We start from the raw sequence: 23,162 nt of genomic DNA on the forward strand, positions 1-23,162 counted from the left end.
TGTTGCTAAAGAACTGTGTTTCCCAAAAGAAGATTTGCTTGATACTGAAGACTTTTGTGCTAAAGAAGAAACGACCTTTGAACTATTCTTTTTCCTTCCTGAACGTATTTATTCCGATTGTGTACAGTTTTGCCGTTATTTAGTCTTGTGCTAAGCCTTATATAAAAAATACTTATTTGTATAATACTACGGTGTCGTGTCCATTTGTAGTGTATTCACTGTGTTACTGTATGTGGTCATAATTGCTTAACGCACAGCCTCTGAGATAAGCCTGTACTGCTCTGCCAAGCTACCGAGGGGGTGAGCAGGGGTTATCAAAGGGTGTGATCCCCTTGTCCTGACTAGACAAGGAGTGTCCCTATTTGTCAGAAGTACGTACCTCTGCCAACTAGAGACAGCCGGTTCTAACATATATCTATACTAATATAATAAAGAGAGAGCCCAAACCTTTGAGGCGGGTAATCTCAGGAACCACAGCACCAATCACAACACCCAATACAGTGTTGGAAAGGGCAGTTGCAGCAGAAGGACATAGGCTATGCAGTCTCCCACCATATACATTTAAAAGGTGAAAGAACCGTGTGAGCAACGTAGTCCCTTGTGGGCGTGTCTGCATTGTGCTGTGGGTTTGTGCTGGGGCGTGACAAACGCTGGGGGTGTGTGGTACGTTCCGCCCTTCATGCCATGTCTCATATTGTGTGCTGTGGGCGTGTGCGGGCGCGCGATTACGAAAAAAAAAACAGCGTTGTGCCCAATATTTCATTGTTTTTTTCTTCCCACGTTCTGTACATTCCAGCTCTGGTAGTGCTTGCCCCGCGCTTCCAGTGACATGCACTTGCTTTACTGTATGTAGGTCAGGCAGGGCGCTATTCCCAAGGGCCGGAAGGAGCGCAAACAGGGGCCAATTTGCAGGAAATCTAATCTCGCCTTAACTTCCGGTGACGCCTGAAGCGCACACTGGAGATTTTCCACTTCTGTTGCACACAGGTCTCACGCCAAGTACATCCGGACACAAGGCCCGCCTCCATGGAAATAGCAAGAAAGGGACTATCCCTCCCCTGGTAAGTACATTGGTGCCACGGCGGCCCACACCTCCAGCAACATACTCATATTTTTTCACCACCCATTTGAAAAATTCACAGGTCTCTCTCATTGATGGCCAGCACCAACATACACTTTTAGACACACCTCCTGCCAGAAGTTCTAGAATTGCAAACTTTAGAGCTGGGGAGCTACGTTCGAATCTCGGCATCATCTCAATATCCTGTGATTCAAGGCAAATCTCTTTGTCTCCCCGTGCCTACCACAAATGAATGTGTTGTTCGGTAATGTAAATTGTGCTCATGTCATGTTGTCGAGTACGCGCTATATAATATTGCAAGGAAAAATAAAGTAGGCAAACTCGAGTTCACACACTACTGACCGCGCACTCTTAAGTGCATCAGCAGTGCACTGTGAATCTGAGCGTTTCACAGGCCTATCACAGATAAGAAATGCTATCAAAACGAAATCCTACAAAACAATTTACTACTGCTACAAAACAGGTGGTTTCCTGGGTCCTTCCAACGCACTCTGGACTGGCGACATCCAGGGATAGAAACAACTCTCCTGCAGATTATGGAGGGCGCTCACATATTAGGATTTAGGAATTTTTAATGGTCATTTTTATTGGGCAATATTTCCTGTTCTGTGGGCGTGGCCAATGGGCACGGCAATCAGCAAGGGGTGTGACCACTGGGCGTGACAATCAGCTGGCAGCAATTCATACCTGGACAACGTCGGGATCGGGCTGCTAGTGTACATATATATATATATATGTGACAATCCCTGCTCCCTCTCGCCCGGAGCCCTTTACTGGATACCGCTGCGCAGGAAGAAAAGAGGAGACCTCAGGTGCAGGTGAGCGATAGATTTTATTTCCTCGAGGAAGCGGCACACCACAGCATGACGTTTCGGCCTTCACAGAGGCCTTGATCACATATATATATATATATATATATAGAGAGAGAGAGATAGAGACAGAGACAGAGACAGACAGAGAGAGAGAGGCAGACAGACAGAGAGAGAAAGAGGGAGAGCACACAGAGCATATTTGTAACTTAAAATATTGTAATTGCTTTTACTGATCCTGTGATAGTCACTATGGTTAAAGTCAATGTGGCAGTAAGTAATTGTCACTGGGTTGATTCAGTGATCCAATAATTTTTTTGCATTTAGAAACTGGCTAGAATATAATTTTAATTGAGCTGGAGGCATTAGAAAAAATTGGTAAATTTCACATTAAGTGAGAATTTCAAAATTCCCAAAAAATAACAATATGCACATTTTTATATTTTTTCAGTGGCGTACAATAAATGCCAGATGTACAAAGTATTTTTCTAGTCGCAAACAGCCCGAAATTGGGCTGTTTTTCGAACTAAAAAATGCTTTGTCTAATGTACAAAAAGTTAAAAGCAATTCACTAACTTGTTACCGATGCACAATTTCCATCTGCGATTTGGTACTTGGTAGGGGCGTACTTTGGACATCCCTTCTAATTACTGAAACGTTATTGTATGCATTACTATTTTGCGACCGAATTCCGGTTCAAAACAGTAATATTTTACCACAATTTTAAAAGTGGTGCTAACCCATTGACAAATAGGAAAGAGCCCCAAAGCCATCCCTTCCCTTTTGAGAATGTTCAATAAATATTTTTTCCCAAGGACCACTGCCTGCTTTAATAAAAACTTAAATTTAAAAGTTTCATTTTTTTCTTTTTAAACACAGCCTCTTTTCCTTTGAGGGAAACAGCCTGCATTAAAAAAAAAAGATTGCTTTATTAAAAAGCAAATCACAGACATGGTATTTAGCTGACCACAGCTCTGCGATGTCTGTGATTCCTAATGGGGTCGCAAATTGCGACCTACCTCATTTATATTCATGAGGTAGATTTATTTGCCAGTCTAAGAAACCCTACCTAAACTCAAAAGATTTTCATACTTTAGAAATAGCGATTTTCTAATTGCGAGTCACAGGAAATCGCAATTAGAAGATCACTATTTCTGTCTTCGTAGATCTGGCACAAAGTGGCATAACGCAGGGGAAGCACCCCAACCTTCTAGGGGACTGCTAACCATTTAGGGGCATATTGTCAAGGGCGGTGTTAAAATTATCGCCGGGTTAGCGGCAGAACACTGCAGCTAAAGCAGCTTTAATGGGCTTGATAATATGCCCTTGTTGTGGTGATGCACTTGCGTCAGCGCACTAGTGTTCCGCTAGGCGGAACAGGAAACACGCAATGCGTAGACGGAAGGCGGCCGTTGTAACCATTGGCGCCGACCGTTTCACCCGGAGCAGAAGTGTGTACCCGGCGCTCCGTCCTAGAATAAATAATCTCATAAAAGTAACGAGCATCTCTCTTTATTTTACGGATTCCATAATGGCGACGAGTCTATGGGATTGAAACAGAACCCCGGATGCGAGCAATCGGCGTGGAGATCGGAAAACGCTGATCCCTTCGGCGAACTGATGTCCACGTGCTGACCAGCAGGACGGAGCGTGGCAGAGGCCTACACCTGGCTCCACACGGCGCACACCCCTTTCGAAGCACGCAGGACTGCACAACGGCAGAGGTAGGCCTGCAGACACACGAAGCACCAGGCGCCACGGAGGCTCGGAAAGGCGAGCGAGCGTAGCGACTGGGCCCGCACCAACAGAAGCGGACCAAGGGGCATTGGGGAGCACCACCCCAAGGAGAACTGGACCAGCCAAGCAAGCTGGCGGAACAGAGTGAAAGCAGGGGAGAGTCATCGAACACTCGCCCTGAAGAGTCTACAGGAGCACAGGCAGGAGCAGGGGCTGGGGTGCAACCACCACCCACCCCTTCCAACGCACAACTACGTGTAGACAGTGAGAGTGACCCAGAAGAAGGGGACCCCGCCAAGCACAACGCTCCGGGCAGCCCCCAGGGGAAGACGGTCTCTGTTCAACCCACCAGAAACAGAGAAGGCAAAATGGCGGTGCACTCGTCGTCCCTGACGCAACTGGTGCCATTCCTGACCAACCCAGGTGAACCGGAGAGGCAATGGGAGGACTGGAAGAGGTACTTCCTCAACTACCTCGACGCCCTAGAGGAGGAGGCAGGCGCTCCATACTCAAGCAAACGTAGAAAGAAGATCTTGCTACACAACCTGGGCCCGGAGGGAATAAGGATCTACGACACCATTGTGAAAGCAGAAAGAGACGCAGCGGACAACGATGTTTTCAGCCACGCCATTGCCGATTTGGACGCGCACTTTCGGCCCGTGGTTTGTGTCGCGATTGACCGCTACAATTTCTTCCAAAGAAAACAGAAAAGTAGCGAAACAGTAGATGAATATGTTGTTGCCCTACAGAAGCTCGCCATCTCATGCAAATTCGGCGCTCTACACGACGAGCTCATCCGGGACCAAATCATCATGCATACGTCGAGCGCACACGTCCAAGACAAACTATGGGTAAACGGAGATGCCCCACTCAAAGAAATTTGGGCCATGGTCAAGAAGGCCGAACTATCAAAACGCTGTGCCCAAGCAGCCAAAAAAGACTCAGGAGGTACGCAGTCGGTGTGCCAAATATCGACACTACAGAAAGGGGACCGCCCGAGGCTGAAGGAGCCACAGAAAAAGCTGGAGGGCAGAAGGCAGAAGTCCACGTATTCCACCGACCAGAGAGAAGCTAAGGGTGGACGTCCGAGCTGCTACAGATGTGGAAGTGTCAACCATCTGGGGAATGATAAAGCATGCCCGGCGTTCCGAGCTAAGTGCTCGTTTTGCGGAATATTTGGACATTACGAGAAGGTATGCCGCCGGAAACCAAAGGGAGCCACTGTGAAATTCGTGGACCGAGAACAGCAAGACGACACCAATGACTCCGAGGGTACCGACGACCAGGAGGAAATACTGTACATTGATGTCCAAGTATTAGAGATGGATGACTCAGGCAATGAAAAGCCCCGGTTGGACATGCACATAGGGGGTATACCGTTAGAAATGATAGCGGACAGCGGAGCCCCCATCTCGATCATCCAAAGGAAGGTTTGGGAAGAGAAATTTGCATCCACACATGGTGAGAAAATGCGTCCCATGGACTTGCGTCCAGTTACGTACACTGGGCAGAGGATCCCAATGTTGGGGTTTTGTCCTTTGTCATTCGAATTCAGAGACCGCCAAGCGGTGTGCAAACTGTACGTAGCAGAGAAAGGCCCCTCAGTCCTGAGCTGGAGAGATCAGGGAGCCTTAGGGATCCAGTTGAATCCAGGAGGCATCGAGAAAATCCTGCTCATGGACATGGATAAAAGTGACGATGTGGAGTCATGGAGAAGAGCGTACCCAAGAGTGTTTAATGGCCAAATTGGAGAGCTGGCGAAATACAAACACCTAATCAGACTAAAGGAAGGTGCGAAGCCAGCGATGCACAAAGTAAGGAACATCCCGTTCAGAAGTAGGGAGGCAGTGCAGCACGAATTGGACAGACTCGAGAAGGAAGGGGTCATCAGGGCCATAGAAAGTGCAGAGTGGCTTTCCCCCTTGGTGGTAGCTCAAAAACCCAATGGCAAGGTCAGATTATGCGTGGACCTGAGAGAGTTGAACAAAAACATACTCGTTGACAAATTCCCCCTGCCACGCATAAACGAGATGTTGTCCAAGACCAAAAACATCAAGTGGTTTTCGACAGTGGACCTGTCCTCGGCATACCATCAAGTCAAACTACACCCTTCCTGCACGCACCTCACCTCCTTCATCACGCCATTTGGCTGCTACGAATTCCTAAGGATGCCGTTCGGCCTAGCTTCAGCAGCGGCAGTCTTTCAAAAGATGATGCATAAATTGTTGAGAGGAGTGGTCGACGTCCAATTCTTTCAGGATGACATTTTAGTAATGGGGAAGTCCATACACGACCACAATGAGAAGCTCCACAAGGTGTTCAAAATCCTACAGGACAACGGTCTGACAGCGGAATGGTCCAAATGTAGATTAGGAGTGAAATCTGTTACCTACTTAGGCCACGAGATAAGTGAAGAAGGAATCAGGCCCAAAGCCACCAACATGAAGGCCATTCAAGACGCACCCACCCCGAGCAAAAAGGAAGATGTTCGGTCATTCTTAGGAATGGCCGAATACTACAGCAAGTTTGTGCCGCAATTTGCCTCCAAAACGCACCACCTACGACAGCTGCTCAAGGAGAGGAACGGATTCCAGTGGGGTCAAGCGGAACAAGGAGAGTTCGAAAACTTAAAGAAGGAAATGAGCACCGCCATCCCACTTAAAGGATTCGATCCCCAGGCAGAGACAATCCTCACGACAGATGCGAGTGACAGGGGATTAGGAGCAGTCCTAATGCAGCGCTCTGAAAATGGAGACTTGCACACAGTCAGCTTCGCTTCCAGGTCTCTGGCCCCCAACGAAGAGAAGTTCAGCGTGGTGGAAAAAGAGATGCTGGCAGTGGTATGGGCCATGGAGAGATTCCGCCAGTACCTATGGGGAGCGAGATTTCTTGTAAAAACGGATCACAAACCCTTAGTCCGCGTATTGACATCAAGCGGCCATGCGCATGCCACCCCAAGGATCGCAAAGATGACCCTGCGTCTATTAGACTTTCTCTACGATGTGGAACACATTCCCGGGCCTCAAAACAAGGTAGCGGACTTTCTCAGCAGGGCGGCTGCCATGGAAGCAAGGAGCAACCAGGAAGATCAAGAATGGGCAGGCTATGTGGTCGCCACGATCCAGGAGACAGAGAAGGCAATAAGCAGACAAGAGTGGGAGGAGGCGTACAAGGAGGATGATGATCTGGAAGCCAGCAAGGGATATGTAGTCCACGGGTGGCCGGAAAAGAGGCACCTGAGAGAAGAACTCCGAAGATACTGGGAGGTCAGGGAGGAACTATCTCTGGCAGAAGACTCCATCTTCCTGTTGAGAGGAGATAAGGTGATACCACCCAAGGGAGTACTGGAACACCTGATGGGATTACTACATGAAGGACACCAGGGCATCACAAAAACCAAAGCCCTCGCCAGACAGGCTTACTGGTGGCCGGCTGTCGACATGCAAATAGAAAGGCACGTGAGACAGTGCGAATCCTGTGCGAAGGCAGACAAATCTCAAACCCTGATCAGACCGCCCCTTGGGAAGTTCCCCATACCGGATGGCCCGTGGGAGGTGCTGTCAGTAGACATCTTGGGACCAGTCCTGAACAAAACAGGCACTCAGAAATATGTGGTGGCGCTGGTAGATAAATTCTCCAAATGGCCTGAAATCGAAGTAAGGGAAACCATGGACACAGAGGCGGTGGTGAACTTCTTACAATCCACGTTCCTAAGAGAGGGCATTCCCAAGATCATCGTGAGTGATAACGGTCCTCAGTTCACCTCAACAAGATGGACTACCTTCACCGAAAGGAATGGGATTGAAGTAAAGCACCCACCCATTTACCACCCCGCAGGGAATGGCCAAGTGGAACGGTTTAACCGTGTGATCATGGGAACCATCCAAGCGGCCATCAACGATGGGTTGGATTGGGAGAAGGAACTGGAGAAGATGGTATGGGCATACAGGATCACCCCAGGCAGCACCGGGTACAGCCCGTTCAAAATTTTGCGAGGAAGAGAAGCGTTCACCAAGGACAATCAGGCGTGGAGGAAGTTGGTGATACAGAGTAGATGGTCCCCGGCAATAGTGAAAAGAAACCTAGAAAGAGCACAGGAGATCTATACTACTCACTTCAACAAGAACCACAAAGTAAAGGAAGCAGAGCTGGACAAAGGGGACTGGGTCAGAGTCAAGCTGGCAGTCCATAAGAAGAAGGGTGAGAGCAAGTTTTCGCCGCCATTACAAGTCTTGGAACCGTATGACCGATCAGCCTTGCTAAGCGATGGAAAGGTATGGTCGCAGGACAGAATGGCTAAGTGCAGCAGGGTGATCAAAGAGGAATGTGATGTGGAAGATGGTCTAGAGAATGTCAGAAGAGACGGAGAAGAAGGAAGTAACAGAGGAAGGTACGTGGATGTGGAAGAAGGACAGCAGGAAGTAGCCGAGGAGGAAAACGGAGCAGGAGAGCAAGAAGAGCAGAGGAGCGGAAGGGACGGAGAGATGGACAAGGACATGAGAGACAAGAGTGGTACGCAAGTGAAGGAGAGCATGGAACAGGAGTGCAGAGAGGGAACGGTGAAGGTGAGAACCAGAAGGGGAAGAGAAGTGAAGACACCAGAGAGATTCAAGGACTTTAATATGGACTGGAAGTAAGAACTTTATTGTTGATTTACGATGTGTAAAGGGGGGAGATATGTGGTGATGCACTTGCGTCAGCGCACTAGTGTTCCGCTAGGCGGAACAGGAAACACGCAATGCGTAGACGGAAGGCGGCCGTTGTAACCATTGGCGCCGACCGTTTCACCCGGAGCAGAAGTGTGTACCCGGCGCTCCGTCCTAGAATAAATAATCTCATAAAAGTAACGAGCATCTCTCTTTATTTTACGGATTCCAAACTTGTGAATTCCCATAGAAGCCCATGTTCACACCAGAACATGAACTTCTATTAGAATTCTCAAGGGCATATTATCAAGCCCATTATCGCTGCTTAAGCGGCAGTTTTCTGCTGCTAAACTGGCGATAATTTTTAACGCCGTTCTTGATTATATGCCCCTTAATACGGCCCCATTTAGCCCTAAGCCAATGAATATCGATGAGATATGAGTGAGTCTGGAGCACCTCATCACATTCAGGAGGGGCGTCTCCATCATTTTGCGTCATGCCACCACTGCCTGCATAGAATATATCACGTGAGAACGGTAATGATTGTATTCGACAGACATTTTAAACACACATCTTTCATTTGTTTGACAACACTGCCATCTCATGGAAAATTTGTGAGTTGTTTTATATTCGCACTCGAGTACAATATTACCGTTTCGCTTTCTTGTATGATCCAGACAAACAAATAAATGGAAGAATAATTCTAACATCAGACTGAATATTTGAGTTTCCTTAATTTTTTTAAGACACGTCTGTTCTATCATGGTGAAAAACTGATACCACACGGAGCACAATGGCGGGGGACTGCTCTCGAGAACGTAGGAATGCTATCTCCGTTATCAGAGAAAAGTAAAGCACGAGAGGCGGGGCGGAAATGAAATCAGGAAATATGAGTCTGTTGACAGATTTCTTAAAAGAACTGTTAGCTTTCCGATCACTCCGGCATAATGTTGTTCAGCCAAGAGAAGGAAATCCACAAGTCAGGGTTTGGAGGACCCCCACTCATTGTCGAACTTGTGCGAGTGCAGGTCTCCCGGAGGGAGGGCTTCCCATTGCTGTAGGTTTGCCTGTCGTTGCATCACCTGCGTCATTAGTGGCACATATTACTATTGTTGTCACTCCAGCTCAGTTTCTCCTCCAATAACAGTTCCAGTTACCCCACGCATCAGTATCATTGCAAAACGAGGAGCGAGACCTCGAAAATGGAAACAACTCACATTGTGACTGGAGCCGGAGAAGGCTTTGGATAGCTCCGAGTCAGATGTTCCAGAAGAGGATACTCCTACTCGGGTGTTGGATGCAGGGGCGTAGGAGACACTAAAATTCTGGGGGGGACAGGGACAACCTTGTGGATTTTCCATTGACCCTATACAAATCACCGCCCGTTAAACAAATACATTTGCATCGTTTTGAAGTGAAATATTGAGAAAAGCAGGCATGTAGTCACAGTTGGCATGTATGCTTTATTGTTGTTTACATTCACATAGTAATCAGACCAAAAGTTAAAAAAATGTATATGAATCTTGCATCTTCATGCACCAAGCAAAAAAGGATGCTGACTTCGGGTGAGGGCGTCATGGTTGCAAGTGCATTATGGCTTGAAAAGTACCTGCTGCTGCATTCCTGGTCTCCAGAAATTTTCAGGCAACAATAAAAATGTGAAGATAACTTCGGTAATTAATGATCTTTATTGAGAGAGATCAGAGGTCTGAGTACTGGAAGTTTTGACTCATGGTAAGGTAGCCACAGTTGGGCCATATGCCCGCTACAAAGATCGTGTACCACGCAGATCACAAAATGCATAAAATGTAAATTGGTCAGTGAGTTACTGCTTTTGTCGGAGAGATTCTTTTGCTATTTGCAGTTTATAAGTTAAAATCCTAACACTGAACAGTGAGCTATTACCCTTCATCAAAGAGCTGCATGAAAACTGCAAGGTATAGATTAGAACGTTATGGTTTTTACCCAGTCTTTCATTATCCTAAAGTTTGAAAATGGGTTCATTAGGATGGAAATCCATTCTGATTATTAAAGAGAACCCCCAACCATGGTGTTATGTTTTAAATTATGGATTTGTGCTTCTCTAGTGTTGTAAAGCCATCTGTGCCCTGGGCACTCCCCAACTTTTTGCTGACTGGTACTGGTGGTACCTGACTCTGACTGACCCTGGCCTCTGACTAACCAGGCCCAGGGCTAGTGCTATGTTGAAAGAGACACTTACAAATACAGTAAAAACACCTACATACACTAGGGTGCACTATGGGTTAGGGTACCTCCATGATTGACATGACCTCTCCTATTACATAATAGGGCATGGGTATTGAAACTACCTTTAAGTCCCTAGTATATATTAGGGCATAGTAGTTTAGAGGCCAGCACCCCTGTGTGCACTGCTGTTGCCTGAGGTTAGTTTAAAAGCAGACGCGTGTTGGAGGACTGCTTTTAAAATGCAAATTGTGCCCAATCTTGACTTTTGGGTTTAGGGCACTTACAAATTGATAAACTACAATGTTGGGGCATATTAGGTATCCCCAGGGATTCCCCTAGGTGTCCTAGGGGTTAGAGATCAGTTATCTACAAGGAAGGCCCTTATAAAATGAGTGTTATATGCCCTGGGTTTAGTGAAATTGCACATTTCACTGCCTACATTGTAGTATAGTGCTTCCCAAAAATGGCTTTGGTGCTCGGAGCACTGTGAAGTGAGGATCTGCAATATTTTGATATAATCAGAACCCCTAAAGTCTTTCCTATGTATTCTAGGGGTGGGGGTCCTGTAGGTATAAGGCGGATCCTTATACAGGCCCTGGTATTGGAGAAATTGGCCAGTTAATTTTTCCATTGCAGATCCCCGGCCTATAGATTAACATTGCAAGAGGTTATTAATTAATAACTGGAAAAAGGAAAGCCATACAACTAGGATTAAAGGACTCAGAAGAATGTTAATGATAAATGCAACAATGTGGTATTGTTGAATTTATTCTAAATGTACAGACAAGAAGTTATAAGATTTTCTTGTCTGCAAGCCACAATTCAGCCCTCTAGTGCTGTGCCTTGATTTGTCAGAGGAAAATGGATGGACTGGCTCTTGGAAGAGGTGATAAATGACCCCTGAGTTAGGTGGCCTGTCTGAGAGTAGAGGTTGCTGGGCATTCTCACTCCAACAGCAATTTTTGTGAGTATTTTCGTATAATTGTGCAAGATGCATCATACTTTCCAGAACCAACAGGCTTCCCGTCGTGGTACTAAACAACTCATTTGCCTGCGTATGTCATTAACCCCCAAATAAAAATACTGAGACTAACTAGCTCCAAAAGTAATTTTTACCAATGTTTGCGTATATTTATGCAAACTGCCTCGTATTTGCCAGAACCAACAAGCTTCTTGCCGTAATACTGAGCACCTCCTGGCTAAACGCTCGTATGGTACTCGAGCGTACTCGTTATCTATGTCTCATTACCCTTAAACAGAGTCACCCGCTCCAACTTAGCCTCTTACCCCCCTTTCAGCTACCGCACCTCTGTGTGGCTTCTCGGCTTGCACCGGCGAATTAAATACACCTGCGTTTACCTTGCAAGGCCTGCTGATAGCCTATCGAGAACTTCCTTACTCCTTATGGGCGCCGAACGAAAAATAGACCAATCAAATGGGCTCATATTTCCAAAACTGTGTTAAACATTTTGGACTGGTTTTAGGTGTTACTTATTGGTATTATAAGCACACATATAACTGCTATATGGAATCACTAAAAGGCCTGCTATTGAGTAAAAAGCCCAATTTTGAAACCTATATTGTTACTTTTAGGTGTTTTAAGCACATATAGCGACTAAATATGAATCCTAATTTTAGTTATAAAACCTACTTTTAGAATTCATATACAGCCAAAAAAGGCTGTTATTATTATCTATGAAAAAAAGTCTAGTCGAGATGCCACATATTAAAAAGTATAAAAGTTTATCCAGGTATAAAATCCAACTTTATATTGCAGTCCCTCCAATAATGCATGCGAACATTCCCAGTATTTTATTGCAGTCCCTTCACTAAAGCATGCAACAAATATCAGGGTAAATACCACATATTATAAAAAGGTGATATAAACACTCAGGGGCAGATTTACAAGCACCTTGCGCCTCTTTTACGCCGCTGTTGCGTCACATTTGTGACGCAGCGGCGGCAGAAAAGATGCACCATGGTGCGGGATATTTACAACGTGATGCATCTGGGAGATGCGTCATGTTGTAAAGCCCTGCGTCAGAAGGAGGCGTTCTGGCTCAGGAGGGGGGTGTTCTGGCGCAGGAACGCCCCCTAAAAGCGGCTCATTGATTTGTTGTAGGATAATTCTGATGCCCTATCAACTACTCAAAAGGCTGGAATCCCTCGATTGTCTACAATTATGATTGTGGAATTTACATTTTTCACATTTTAATCATGTTTTTAGTTCCTGGCAAATTGATATTAAAACTATCTGGGTATGTTGTGATGCCTCACATGTATAGGTAATGTATGCTAAGAGAGTTTTATGTAATCATGGCAGTGACGACTGGGGTAGCACCTGAAAATACTTGCACTAAGTGAATGCTGGCTTGGCCTGTTCATATAGATGTGGTGCGTAGCTTATTGTGGGCTCTGGAAGGTCATTAATGGGACTAGTTTTATTGAGGAAGTTTGCAATACCAATATGGGAAGTTGATTTTGCCACATCAATGCACTCTGATATGCTTTAACTCAGCAGGTATGTATAAAAAATAGGTGTGTATCCTTATATTTCAGTCGGACCCTTGAAGTCATGAAATTATTGCTATGAATTATTACATTTGTGGAATTGGTATTTTATTAATGTGAACTAAAAGACGACTTTCAAACAAGAGATAACTTCGACTTTCTGCTTTTTTTTCCGTTGGACAAAATCACATTGCTTGCTATCAGGATATTTAAAGTGAACTATTTTTCCAACTCAACAACCTATCCCATAGATGTGCATACAAATAAATAATCTAACATTATTCCTTTGCACTCCGTTTCTTCCATTTTCATATTAATCATAGTAATAAGCAAAAGGCTTCTTCTCAAAACTTACCTACTTGGTGTCTGCATACTTTGTAATGCCCCATTTGATTAGTGGTAATATCCTCTGTCACAACGTAACCCAGATGCGTGCTTAGACTACGACTAATGCTAATTTGTTTTAATGTTCCAGGGTCAGGTGAGTTTCAACTGCTTAAAATAAACATTTAAGCAGAACAGTAGCCTTTGAGTGACTGAATTGCGCAGGTAGTGTGAATAAGGTCAAGTTGGTGCTGGGGAAGGGCAGGATGCAGACAGCAATAAACAAACGACTTCTCTCCCTTTGTCCTGAAGTGCAGACTGCAGGCAGCCGGGGTAGCGAGAACGAGGTGTGAAATGATTCCTGGAGCTTTGCAGAACACAAAAGGTAAAGTCACACAGGTTAAGTACAGGGCCATTGGCACGTCAAAGCACTAGTGATTTTTACGTGTCAATGGCCCAGCAACTAATAGGAGAGAGAGGACAAGTTATTTCGTCCCCTCACCCCCCCCACCCTTGTCCCCCGTGTCCCCCCCACTAGAAAATCTGGGGGGGATACGTCCCCCGCGTCCCCCACACTTCCTACGCCCATGGTTGGATGTAGTGAGAACAAAAAAAGAGTCTGAGGAAATTATTAAAGGAAACGCCTTTATAAATGATTACAACTATGAGGAATATTTGTTCCTGTGCAGGAAAGCTGCTAGGCGTGCATGTGAGGCATGCCCGGTTCTAGCGGGTGGGCCGGGTAGGCCAGGCCCACCCAAACATGAGCCTAGCCCACCCAAACAGGATCTTTGGCCCTCGCAGTGAGGGCTTGAAGGCAGACTTCTTTTCTTTGCGATCTAAGTGCTTCAACCCTCCCCCGTCGCATGTGTCAGCCCGGGCCGAGGGGCGCACACACACAGACAGTTTTAGACATGATCGCAGCCGCACCGGAGTACTTCACAGGTCATTAAAGACCATGTATATGTTAACGAGGCTTTGTTTATTTTTCACCCGTTCATCTCTACATGGTGAAAGACGACAAATCCTTTCTTTGACAAGGGTAACCTTTGCTTACTGTCCTGCTGCGTTGATATTTATTTTTATATGCAGCGCAGGAGAAACGTTTCTTTATTCCTATTCACCTTTCCTGACCCCTGCAGTGGCTTATCACATAAGGCTGTGACACAAAGTTTGACTAATGGAATAGGTAAGAGAATGTGCTACTATATTTTTTTCTTTTTAAAATTTGCACAGGCCCAGCAGGACACATATGTGTGTGCTTCATTTAAACAGTTTTTATCATTATCATGGCCGATGCAGGACAACAATGAGAATACAAAATGCCCAGATAACGCTGGTGATTAATAATCCTGCTGGAGAGCAATCATTTGTCGGTTAGTAGCTTTCAGATGCAGATGAACTGTATTTTATGTGGATATCTCCAGGGCTTTGAGTGGGATGAAAAAACTGGGGGGTCTTTCAAAGGGGCGTGGCGAATGTAATTGAGGACGTGGCTTAAAAACAGTACGTTAAAAATCTGTGTTTAGCAGTGTGCGTCCCGACTTGTATTTTGCTGTTTCTCTCATTGCATCCAGGTGTTTGATACAACAAGTAACATCATACCTACAAGTCAGGACTATTGGCTTTGTCAATGGTTGTTAGTTGCATAAGATAAATAACAGCAACTATGGCTTGTATATAATTGCAAAAGCACTCATGACATCAAAACAATGTTGCTGCTCCTGAGTTTCAAAAAGAGAAGGGAAATCCAGAGAGAAAATGACTCTCTTTAAAGGATTTCCCTTCCCCCTACAACGCTCGCCTGGCATGACGTCATGCCGTAACATCCCACTTGTGAGTAGTGTGAGCAGGGTACACCGACATGCCTGCTGTCGCAAAACGGATCTCTATTGGGCTCTGTTTTGTGCCCTGGCACGTTTTTCCGGACTGCAGTGACTGCTGTCACTGCAGTTCGGAAAAAAACGGACTACCTGTGACCAGCGCACAAAACAAAGCCCGATAGAGACCCGCTTCGAGGCCCCTTTAAAAAAACTGCTGGTGCTCAGACCCGGCCCACTTAAAGCCCTGGATAGCTCAGTGGCCTACTGCCTTTGTCACAGAAATCCTTGTGTTACTTGCAATTCAGAAGTTACAATCCTAACATCGCCAAGCGCACACCGGCCCTAGGAGGGGTCACAGCGCTCTACTGCAAGCTGCACTGACCTGACCTGACAAGCAAAACCTCGCAGCGCCGCTGGGTTCCTGACGCTGTGATTGGACTACAGCTCCCAGCTTGCCCTGCACCCACACCGCTTCTTCTTCCTGCCGAAAGCGCCAGGAGGCGCACAAAAGGGAACAGCTCCCTCCGCGTCGCGGACGCGCGCGGACGGCGCCGGGCGGAGCCCGGGCAGAGGGCGGGCCGTCTGTGGCCGTCTAGGGACGACGAGGGACGGGACGGGCCACCCCCCTTACGCCCAGGATCCAGGACTCAAGCTCAAAATGGGTAAGAGAAAGTTACCCTCCCCTACTGCTGGTGGTACACCCAAGGATAAGGCCCCCAGGAAATCTAACAGCATTCTCTCCTTTTTGACCTCGGAGGTGGGGAAGTTGACCACTGAAATCGCAAGAACTGAACGCAAACTGGGGTTAGAACCATCGCTGACTAGCAAGGAGAGCATAAGCCCACCGCAAACTGGTACTACACCTATTCCCCTTGAACCAAAAATTGTTATTGCCCCGCCTCAGGAGCTTGCGTTACCTTCCACTCTTACTACTGATGACTCTAATGGGGCAACTTCTAAACTCCTTAGTTCAGCTGGAGTAAACAGAGCTACATGCTCAAAGCAAACGAAAAGACAGTACAAAAAAAGAAACACACACAAACCCAAGGGAGGAAAGGGCACAGTGGGCTCACTTGAAAAGGCTATCAGAGATATGGTGGAAAGAGTAATCACTGATAAGATAGAGCCCACACTCACAAAAATTGCCTCAGACATCATTGACGTTTTACATCAGTGCGCCTGAATGTATGCCTTAAAACAGCTGAACCTGCTACTTTTGTTTTTAAAGGGAATACACCGGCGGTATTAGGTCCTTTATGCACTCAACCAAATAGTGGCAGTAAAAGACCAAGGGAAGAATCCCCAGTAGCCAGGAGTGTGGTACCCATCTTGTCCCCTCGCCCAGCAACCACACCGACAGTCGTCCCCAGATCAACAGGAGATACAAATAGGTCTGCTATACCTGTAACTATAGGCCAACAGAATCTATCTATTTTACCCAAACCCGTTCGTCAACCTTTCATTAACTTACCCCCCGAGGCTGCCCCTTTTGTAGCCATTTTGGTAAATGTTCCCCCACTCAAGTCAGGAGAATATGAACAACCGCCCCAACTGCTAGCCAGGGCCAAGTCTTGGGCAAATTCGACCTGTTCGGGAGACAATGAAGTTTCTAATGCCATCCTTTCCGTCCGGCGGGTGGGTTGGATTGGGCGAACAACTAAAACAACAGAGGGTGATTGCCTGATAATTAACTTTAATAATCCCGGAGAGGCTCGTAGATTACTCTGGGATGCTTCACCCCTAGAGGGTTTAGACGCTGGGCCCCGCGCCGTACCATTGGGCTTTTTCTATCCCAAACCTAAATCTCATCCATTCTCGACCATGGGTCATGACCAAGGCAAGGGATACGATAGGACTCCTAGTTTTCCCTCTCATCCCGCCAACACTCACCTGGAACCTGATTATAGCTGGTCCATGATTAATAGGATGAGTAACCAAAAGCCGGGCACACATACACCAATGCCCTCTAACAGACCTATAACCCTGTATAATAGATTCACGCCTCTGGCTCGGGCGATTGAACAAAATTGACGCCCAGTAATCAATGACTCTTTGCTTACACAATCCACAGGGGACAGTCCCCCTTTAGGAATACCCAGTAGAAGGCCTAAAATCATAAGCTGGAATATAGCCGGCCTCCGATCAAAAAGGGAGGATAGTGCATGGCTGAACCTCTTGAACCAACATGACATCATAGCCTTGCAAGAAACCTGGGACTGTAACAGCAACTTCTGGGTTCCTGGGTTTACATCCTATTTTGTCCCAGCTACCAGATCCCCCTGTGGTAGGGACAAAGGGGGCCTCATGATCCTGATCACTGTCCAACTGGCGGGAACCGCCAAACAAATAACCACTGGCTCCCCCAATTTAATGTGTTTAGAGATCAGCTTAGCCAATGGCCACAAATTCATCCTCATTAACTTTTATAATTCTGTAGCAGACGGACACTCTACTGAGCATCTCTGCTCTCTACAGTCTTTTCTGATTAATTATAAAGAACGCCAAACCACTTTTTTGCACATTATAATTATGGGGGATTTTAATATTCATCTTTGTAGGCTTTCCTGTCACATTGAAGATACTGATTGCCCCACCTCAGCCCACTACCAACATTTCGAACACAACCCTAAAGGTCATGCACTTGAAAATCTTTTAGCAAGCGTGGATCTTTACGAACCGGGGTTCAATGACTATAGTGAACGGGTCATGACTTATAGCGCTAGAAACTCAGAATCCATAATTGATTATATTTTTGTTTCTCCTGGTTTATTAAGCTTGGTCTTCTTTTACAATGCAGTTGTGGCTGCGTTCAGTGACCATAACCCAGTCATCCTTGAGCTCGCTAGCTCTGTTGGCTTACTAAAGGAGGGAACAATCAAAACGCCCGAGTTGGCTGTGCGGTCCATGGACCAAGGTAGAAGGCTGAAGTGGTCTAAAGTAGTTCCAGCTGAGTTTTTTAACAATTTAACTTGTAAAGCCCGCAATGAATTAGATATCTGCCAAGATAATTCAAAACAGGGGGAGGAAGTAATCACCGCCTTTGCCACCATGTGTGCTCTAATTTCCGAAGAACTAACAGTCAAATCCAGAAAGAAGGTACGACCGACCAAGGGTGGGTTTGACAAAGCTTGCTCAAAAGCACACAGTTGCCTCCTGGAAGAATTAAAAAAATCACCAAGGGACAGAGGGGAAGTTGCCAGACTAAGAAAAGAATACTATAACATCATTCATGCACGCAAAGACGCTCTTAAAAAGGATGCATGGGCCTCACTAATGGAAAAGGCCACTTTAAGAGACAGTGCTAGCTTCTGGGCCATTATAAACAATCGTCTTTTTTCTGGAGAAGCCAACGATAACTTGGAGGCCAATATTAGTGAGGAGGACTGGTTAGCTCATTTTAAAATCATCTATGGGAGTGACCAAGCATGTGAAACACCTACTCTCCTCAAAACTAACTCCCCCAAGCCAGCACTCTCCTTCAGCATGGAAGAAGTAGAGAAGGCCATAACCAACACCGTAGGGAAGAAAGCGCCAGGCCCGGATGGCGTCCCAGCCGACATGTTCAAGGCCAATGCTTCCTTTTGGGCTAACATCTTGACCAACGTCTTCAATGCCGCCACGAAACACAGCTTGCCTGTCTCTTGGTCACATGCCACCATCATACCTATCTTCAAGAAAGGCCAAAGGGGAGACCCGAGGTGTTACCTCCCCATTTCACTCATTGACTCGTCGTTCAAAATTCTGGGGAAAGTGATATTGGCAAGGATCGATGAGTGGGCTGCCAGTAATAACATCCTATCAAACGCCCAATATGGGTTCCGAAGGGGAAGAGGGACGGAGGACCAGTGCCTCAACTTACATCTGATCCTAGGTAAATACACAGTGGCATCCAGTGGATCAATCTACCTAGGGTTCATGGATTTGTCCACAGCCTTCGACCTAGTGAATAGGTCTAGGCTGTGGGAAATCCTCTTGGACCTGGGGATGGACCATTCCTTGGTTTATTTTCTGGCCGAGGCACACCGGGACCTAGAAGCCTCCATCAGGATGACACAGGAAGGAGCTTGTACAGCTGGCTTCAAGTCCACTAGAGGGGTGCGACAGGGGTGCATCCTCGCCCCAATGTTATTCACACTATATATTAACCACCTTGAATCCACACTGGAGTTGGCAACACTAGACGTCCCGCGTTTTGGTGGACTGTCCACCCCGGTCCTCCTCTACGCGGATGACGCCGTGCTCGTGGCACGCACTCCGCTTGGGCTACAAAGACTACTGACAGCCTTCGATGTCTTTATGACCTCCCTTGATTTAAAAATCAACACAGACAAGTCTCATGTTATGGCTGTGGGTGGGAGAAAAAACAAGGATTTGAAGACCTTTTTCTGTGCCAATACACCAATTTCTAGCGTCAGAACTTTTACCTAGCTGGGGGTAGTTTACGACGATAAGGGCACGTGGGCACCTCAAATAACTGTCAAAATCAACGCCATGAAAAGATCAGCAGCTGCCATTGTCAGTTTTTCAAAACGTCTGGGTGGTAAACCCGCGGAAGCAATGCTGGCACTTTACAGAGCGAAATCAATCTCAGTAGCAAGGTACGGGGCTTCCATCTGGGGTTATACCAACAATGTAGAAGCAACCCAGGTGGAAGAAAACAAATTTTTACGTATGCTCTTAGGTCCGCCTCAATCTACAGCCACTTTCTCCGTTCATATGGAATTAGGCCAGGGGTATATAAGTGACATCATCAAACAGTCCCCAATTCTGATGTGGTTAAAAACGTGGCTGAACTCTAATTTAACCCTGAACCACACAATCATGAGGGACTGCTTACTCTTGGACAATATGAAAAACATCCCGTGGCTTGCATACATTAAAAAAATTCTAACTTCCCTGGGCCGCCCAGATCTTTTCTACAAACCGGACTGCATTGTTAAAGATGACCTGGAATGGTTCAAAGCGACCTTTATTAAAATGAGAGAAATGGAGCGGGAGAGCTGCGAGCTTGTGAAACCCACTGTGAGGTAGCATTATACTTCTAAAACTACACTGGCCATTGAACCCTATTTAACGGTAGTGTCATCGCTGGTTATTAACCAAACTAAGACTTAACCAGATTCACTTCCTGCTAAATGACTCTAAGGTGTGGGCTAAGCCCGAGGATTTAGCGGTCTGCAAATGTGATAGTTTCTCTCTGCAGGACACCATTCATTTTATGTCCTTTTGCAGTATATATGCCCTGCCCAGGAAAAAGTACATTGTTCCGTTGCTTAAAAACAAGGGGTTCGTCCAAGCCAAGCCTGCTCTATTTTATTTAAAAAAGTTAGATTCACCACTAACAATGTTCAGTGTCGCAAACTTCTTGGTAGCTGCTTTTCGCCTCAAAAAACGTTCTGGAAATAGGTAACATAACAGTATTGGCGACACCTTATGGAACTATTGAAAAATTGCTGTATTTTTTAAAATTTGTAAATATTTTAATTGTTCAATCTTAACAGTGACATCAATTTTACGTAATTGCACCCCTTAATTATGCATTTTGTGTCTATGTGCTTTTTATGATTCGTTATGAATCGAAATAAAGTTTTTTTGAACTTGAATCCTAACATAGGACAGTAACAAATGAACTGTCATCTAAGAGCTGCATACAAACATGAATGGTATAGTTAGAACTTCACTTTTTTGGTTTTGTGATATAGTTAGAACTTCCCCAGTCTTTCATTAATCTAATGTTGTTAAAATGAGTATGTTTGGGCAGATATACATTGTTATCAGTAAAGCTGACCCCCATGGAATACTCTTTAAATTCTAAGGTTGTGTTTCCCCAGACCAAATCCTCTTAAAATATCCCACCCACCAGTATGGATGACATGTGATTCATACACCATGTAATCCTCATTGGATTATGTAACATTCCCTATAGACTGATTTACATACTTGTATGATTCATTGTATCTGTATAATGTGTGCGTTGTTTAAAGTACTGACCCACACTATACTGATATGAGTAGCCCTATGCGACAAATAAAATGCATATGAGAGAGGGGCTATGTAAAGATAAGGGGCACTGTTAGAGGGTGGCAGTGAGGGAATCTGAGGAGGAGGTAGTGGGAGGGGCTATGGAGCGATGAGGGGCACTGGTGGAGGGTGGCATTGAAGGAATCTGAGGAGGTCAACAGGGGGAGGGGCTGTGGGGAGATGAGGGGCACTTGTGACGTGTGGCTTTGAGGGAATCAGAGGAGGAGGTCAATAGAGGGGGGCATTGGGAGATGAGGGGCACTGTTTGAAGGTGGGAGTAAAGGTATTTACGGAGAAAGAGGTTATTGGCGCAGCCCCAAGAAAGACTTTCGCATCAGCCCTGAAGCCAGCCTTTCTGTTTTTGTTTATTTAATTAGAAGTCGGGTCATAAGGGCTACTGTGGAAAATACTTTAAAGTGCGTGCTACTTATATTTACTGCTATATTCAATGTTTTAAGTTTGAAGGTGATTTTTCTAATGTTTTTACCGGGAAAAATTAAAGTGGAGCCGGATGGTGCCGGATATGGGGCGTAGAGGAGTAGTGGATAATCAAGCCTGTAAGGGAGTGCTTTTCAGAGTCCGTGGTCAGGTGGAAGGAGTAATGAAGAGGGATTCTCCCTGAAGGCTTGCACAGAGGGAGCCCGAGATGTGTCACTTGCCTGATACTCCCACCTCAGAAACCTCCTCTTCCCATCAAAGGGACATTACGTGGAAAAAACACTTTTTGAGAGTGATCACATTTAGAAAGAGATTTGGGAAAGAGTGCGTTTTACTGGGCCTTGTAAGACTAAGAAGGAATAAAGGAGGGCTCTGAAGCAGGCCTGCCCAGACATATATGCGAAAAATCGAGCTCGCAGTGGCCCACCTAAATGCACCCTTGGCCCACCCAAATAAAAATTCCTGGAACCGGGCCTGATGTGAGGTTTATTAAGTTCTAGACGGGATATCAGCGGAATCTGGGGTTGATCTTTAAGAGTCAAACTCTGCAGAAGAATTTTAGGATATATATGACTCAAGAAACTTTTAAGAACATGTGAACAACTAGATTAAAGTTACATTTGAGTGAATTGGGGCCATTTACAAGGGCATTGCACCACCGGAGAGTCAATTTTTTAGGACACTCCGGTGGCACAATGCCCGGCTCTATATATACATAGCAGCGTTAAGCCAATTTGTGTGGCTTACAGCTGCTTTGTAAAAAGCGTATCCATTCTTGCGGGTATACTCTTAAAAGGGTCATTCAATGGGTGTTGTGGTGCGCATTCCAACACAACACCCATTGCTTTTTTATGCAGCCCCAGATTTACGAGGATATGTATATCTGAAACAGCACCAAAAACAAATCACACTGAATAGAAGTCATCAGATTGGCACAGCAAGGAGAAATTCTGCAGCACACATATAAGGATCAAGTCTCCTTTAAAGATTGTTTATGCGCAGGAAGGTGTCTTTTCCTGCACATAAACAATCATCCTTGCAACAATGACACATTTACACCAAGGTGCACCATGGCGCAAGGTTGCCTGTGTTGGCACTAGGCATATTTTTTTTGCGCTAGTGCAAGGTAAAACAGAGGGGTGCAGCGTATTCCTGTTAATATGGTGCATCTCAACGTTTTTAGGTCTCACCTACGCAGAGCGCATGCGCCGGTTAGGAGACCTTTAGCCGTTGTTCGGCTCTTTTTCTAAGCACATACTCATGCTTGTGGCGGCATACACCTTGCGGGAGCATGGTAGGGCGTGCCACAAGCACAAGTATGTGCTTCCAAAAAGAGCACACTGCTCTCCTGAGTGCATTTGCGGGCTAATTAAATTACGCGGCCGCGGGGCCGCGTGTGTTTTTCAGTGCTTGTTTTTGTTTACCGCTCGCTTACCCTCCTTGCCTACAACTGCTTTGGACGTCACGCTTTATAGGCTGATTGATATTTACATTAAGGGCACAATGACATTGCACGTTTACTTAAAACAGGTTGCAGCCCCTCTTGTGTGGCCGCTTTATATTT

Source organism: Lissotriton vulgaris, chromosome 4_1 (assembly GCF_964263255.1).
Source record: "Lissotriton vulgaris chromosome 4_1, aLisVul1.2, whole genome shotgun sequence".
Lineage (NCBI taxonomy): Eukaryota > Metazoa > Chordata > Amphibia > Caudata > Salamandridae > Lissotriton > Lissotriton vulgaris.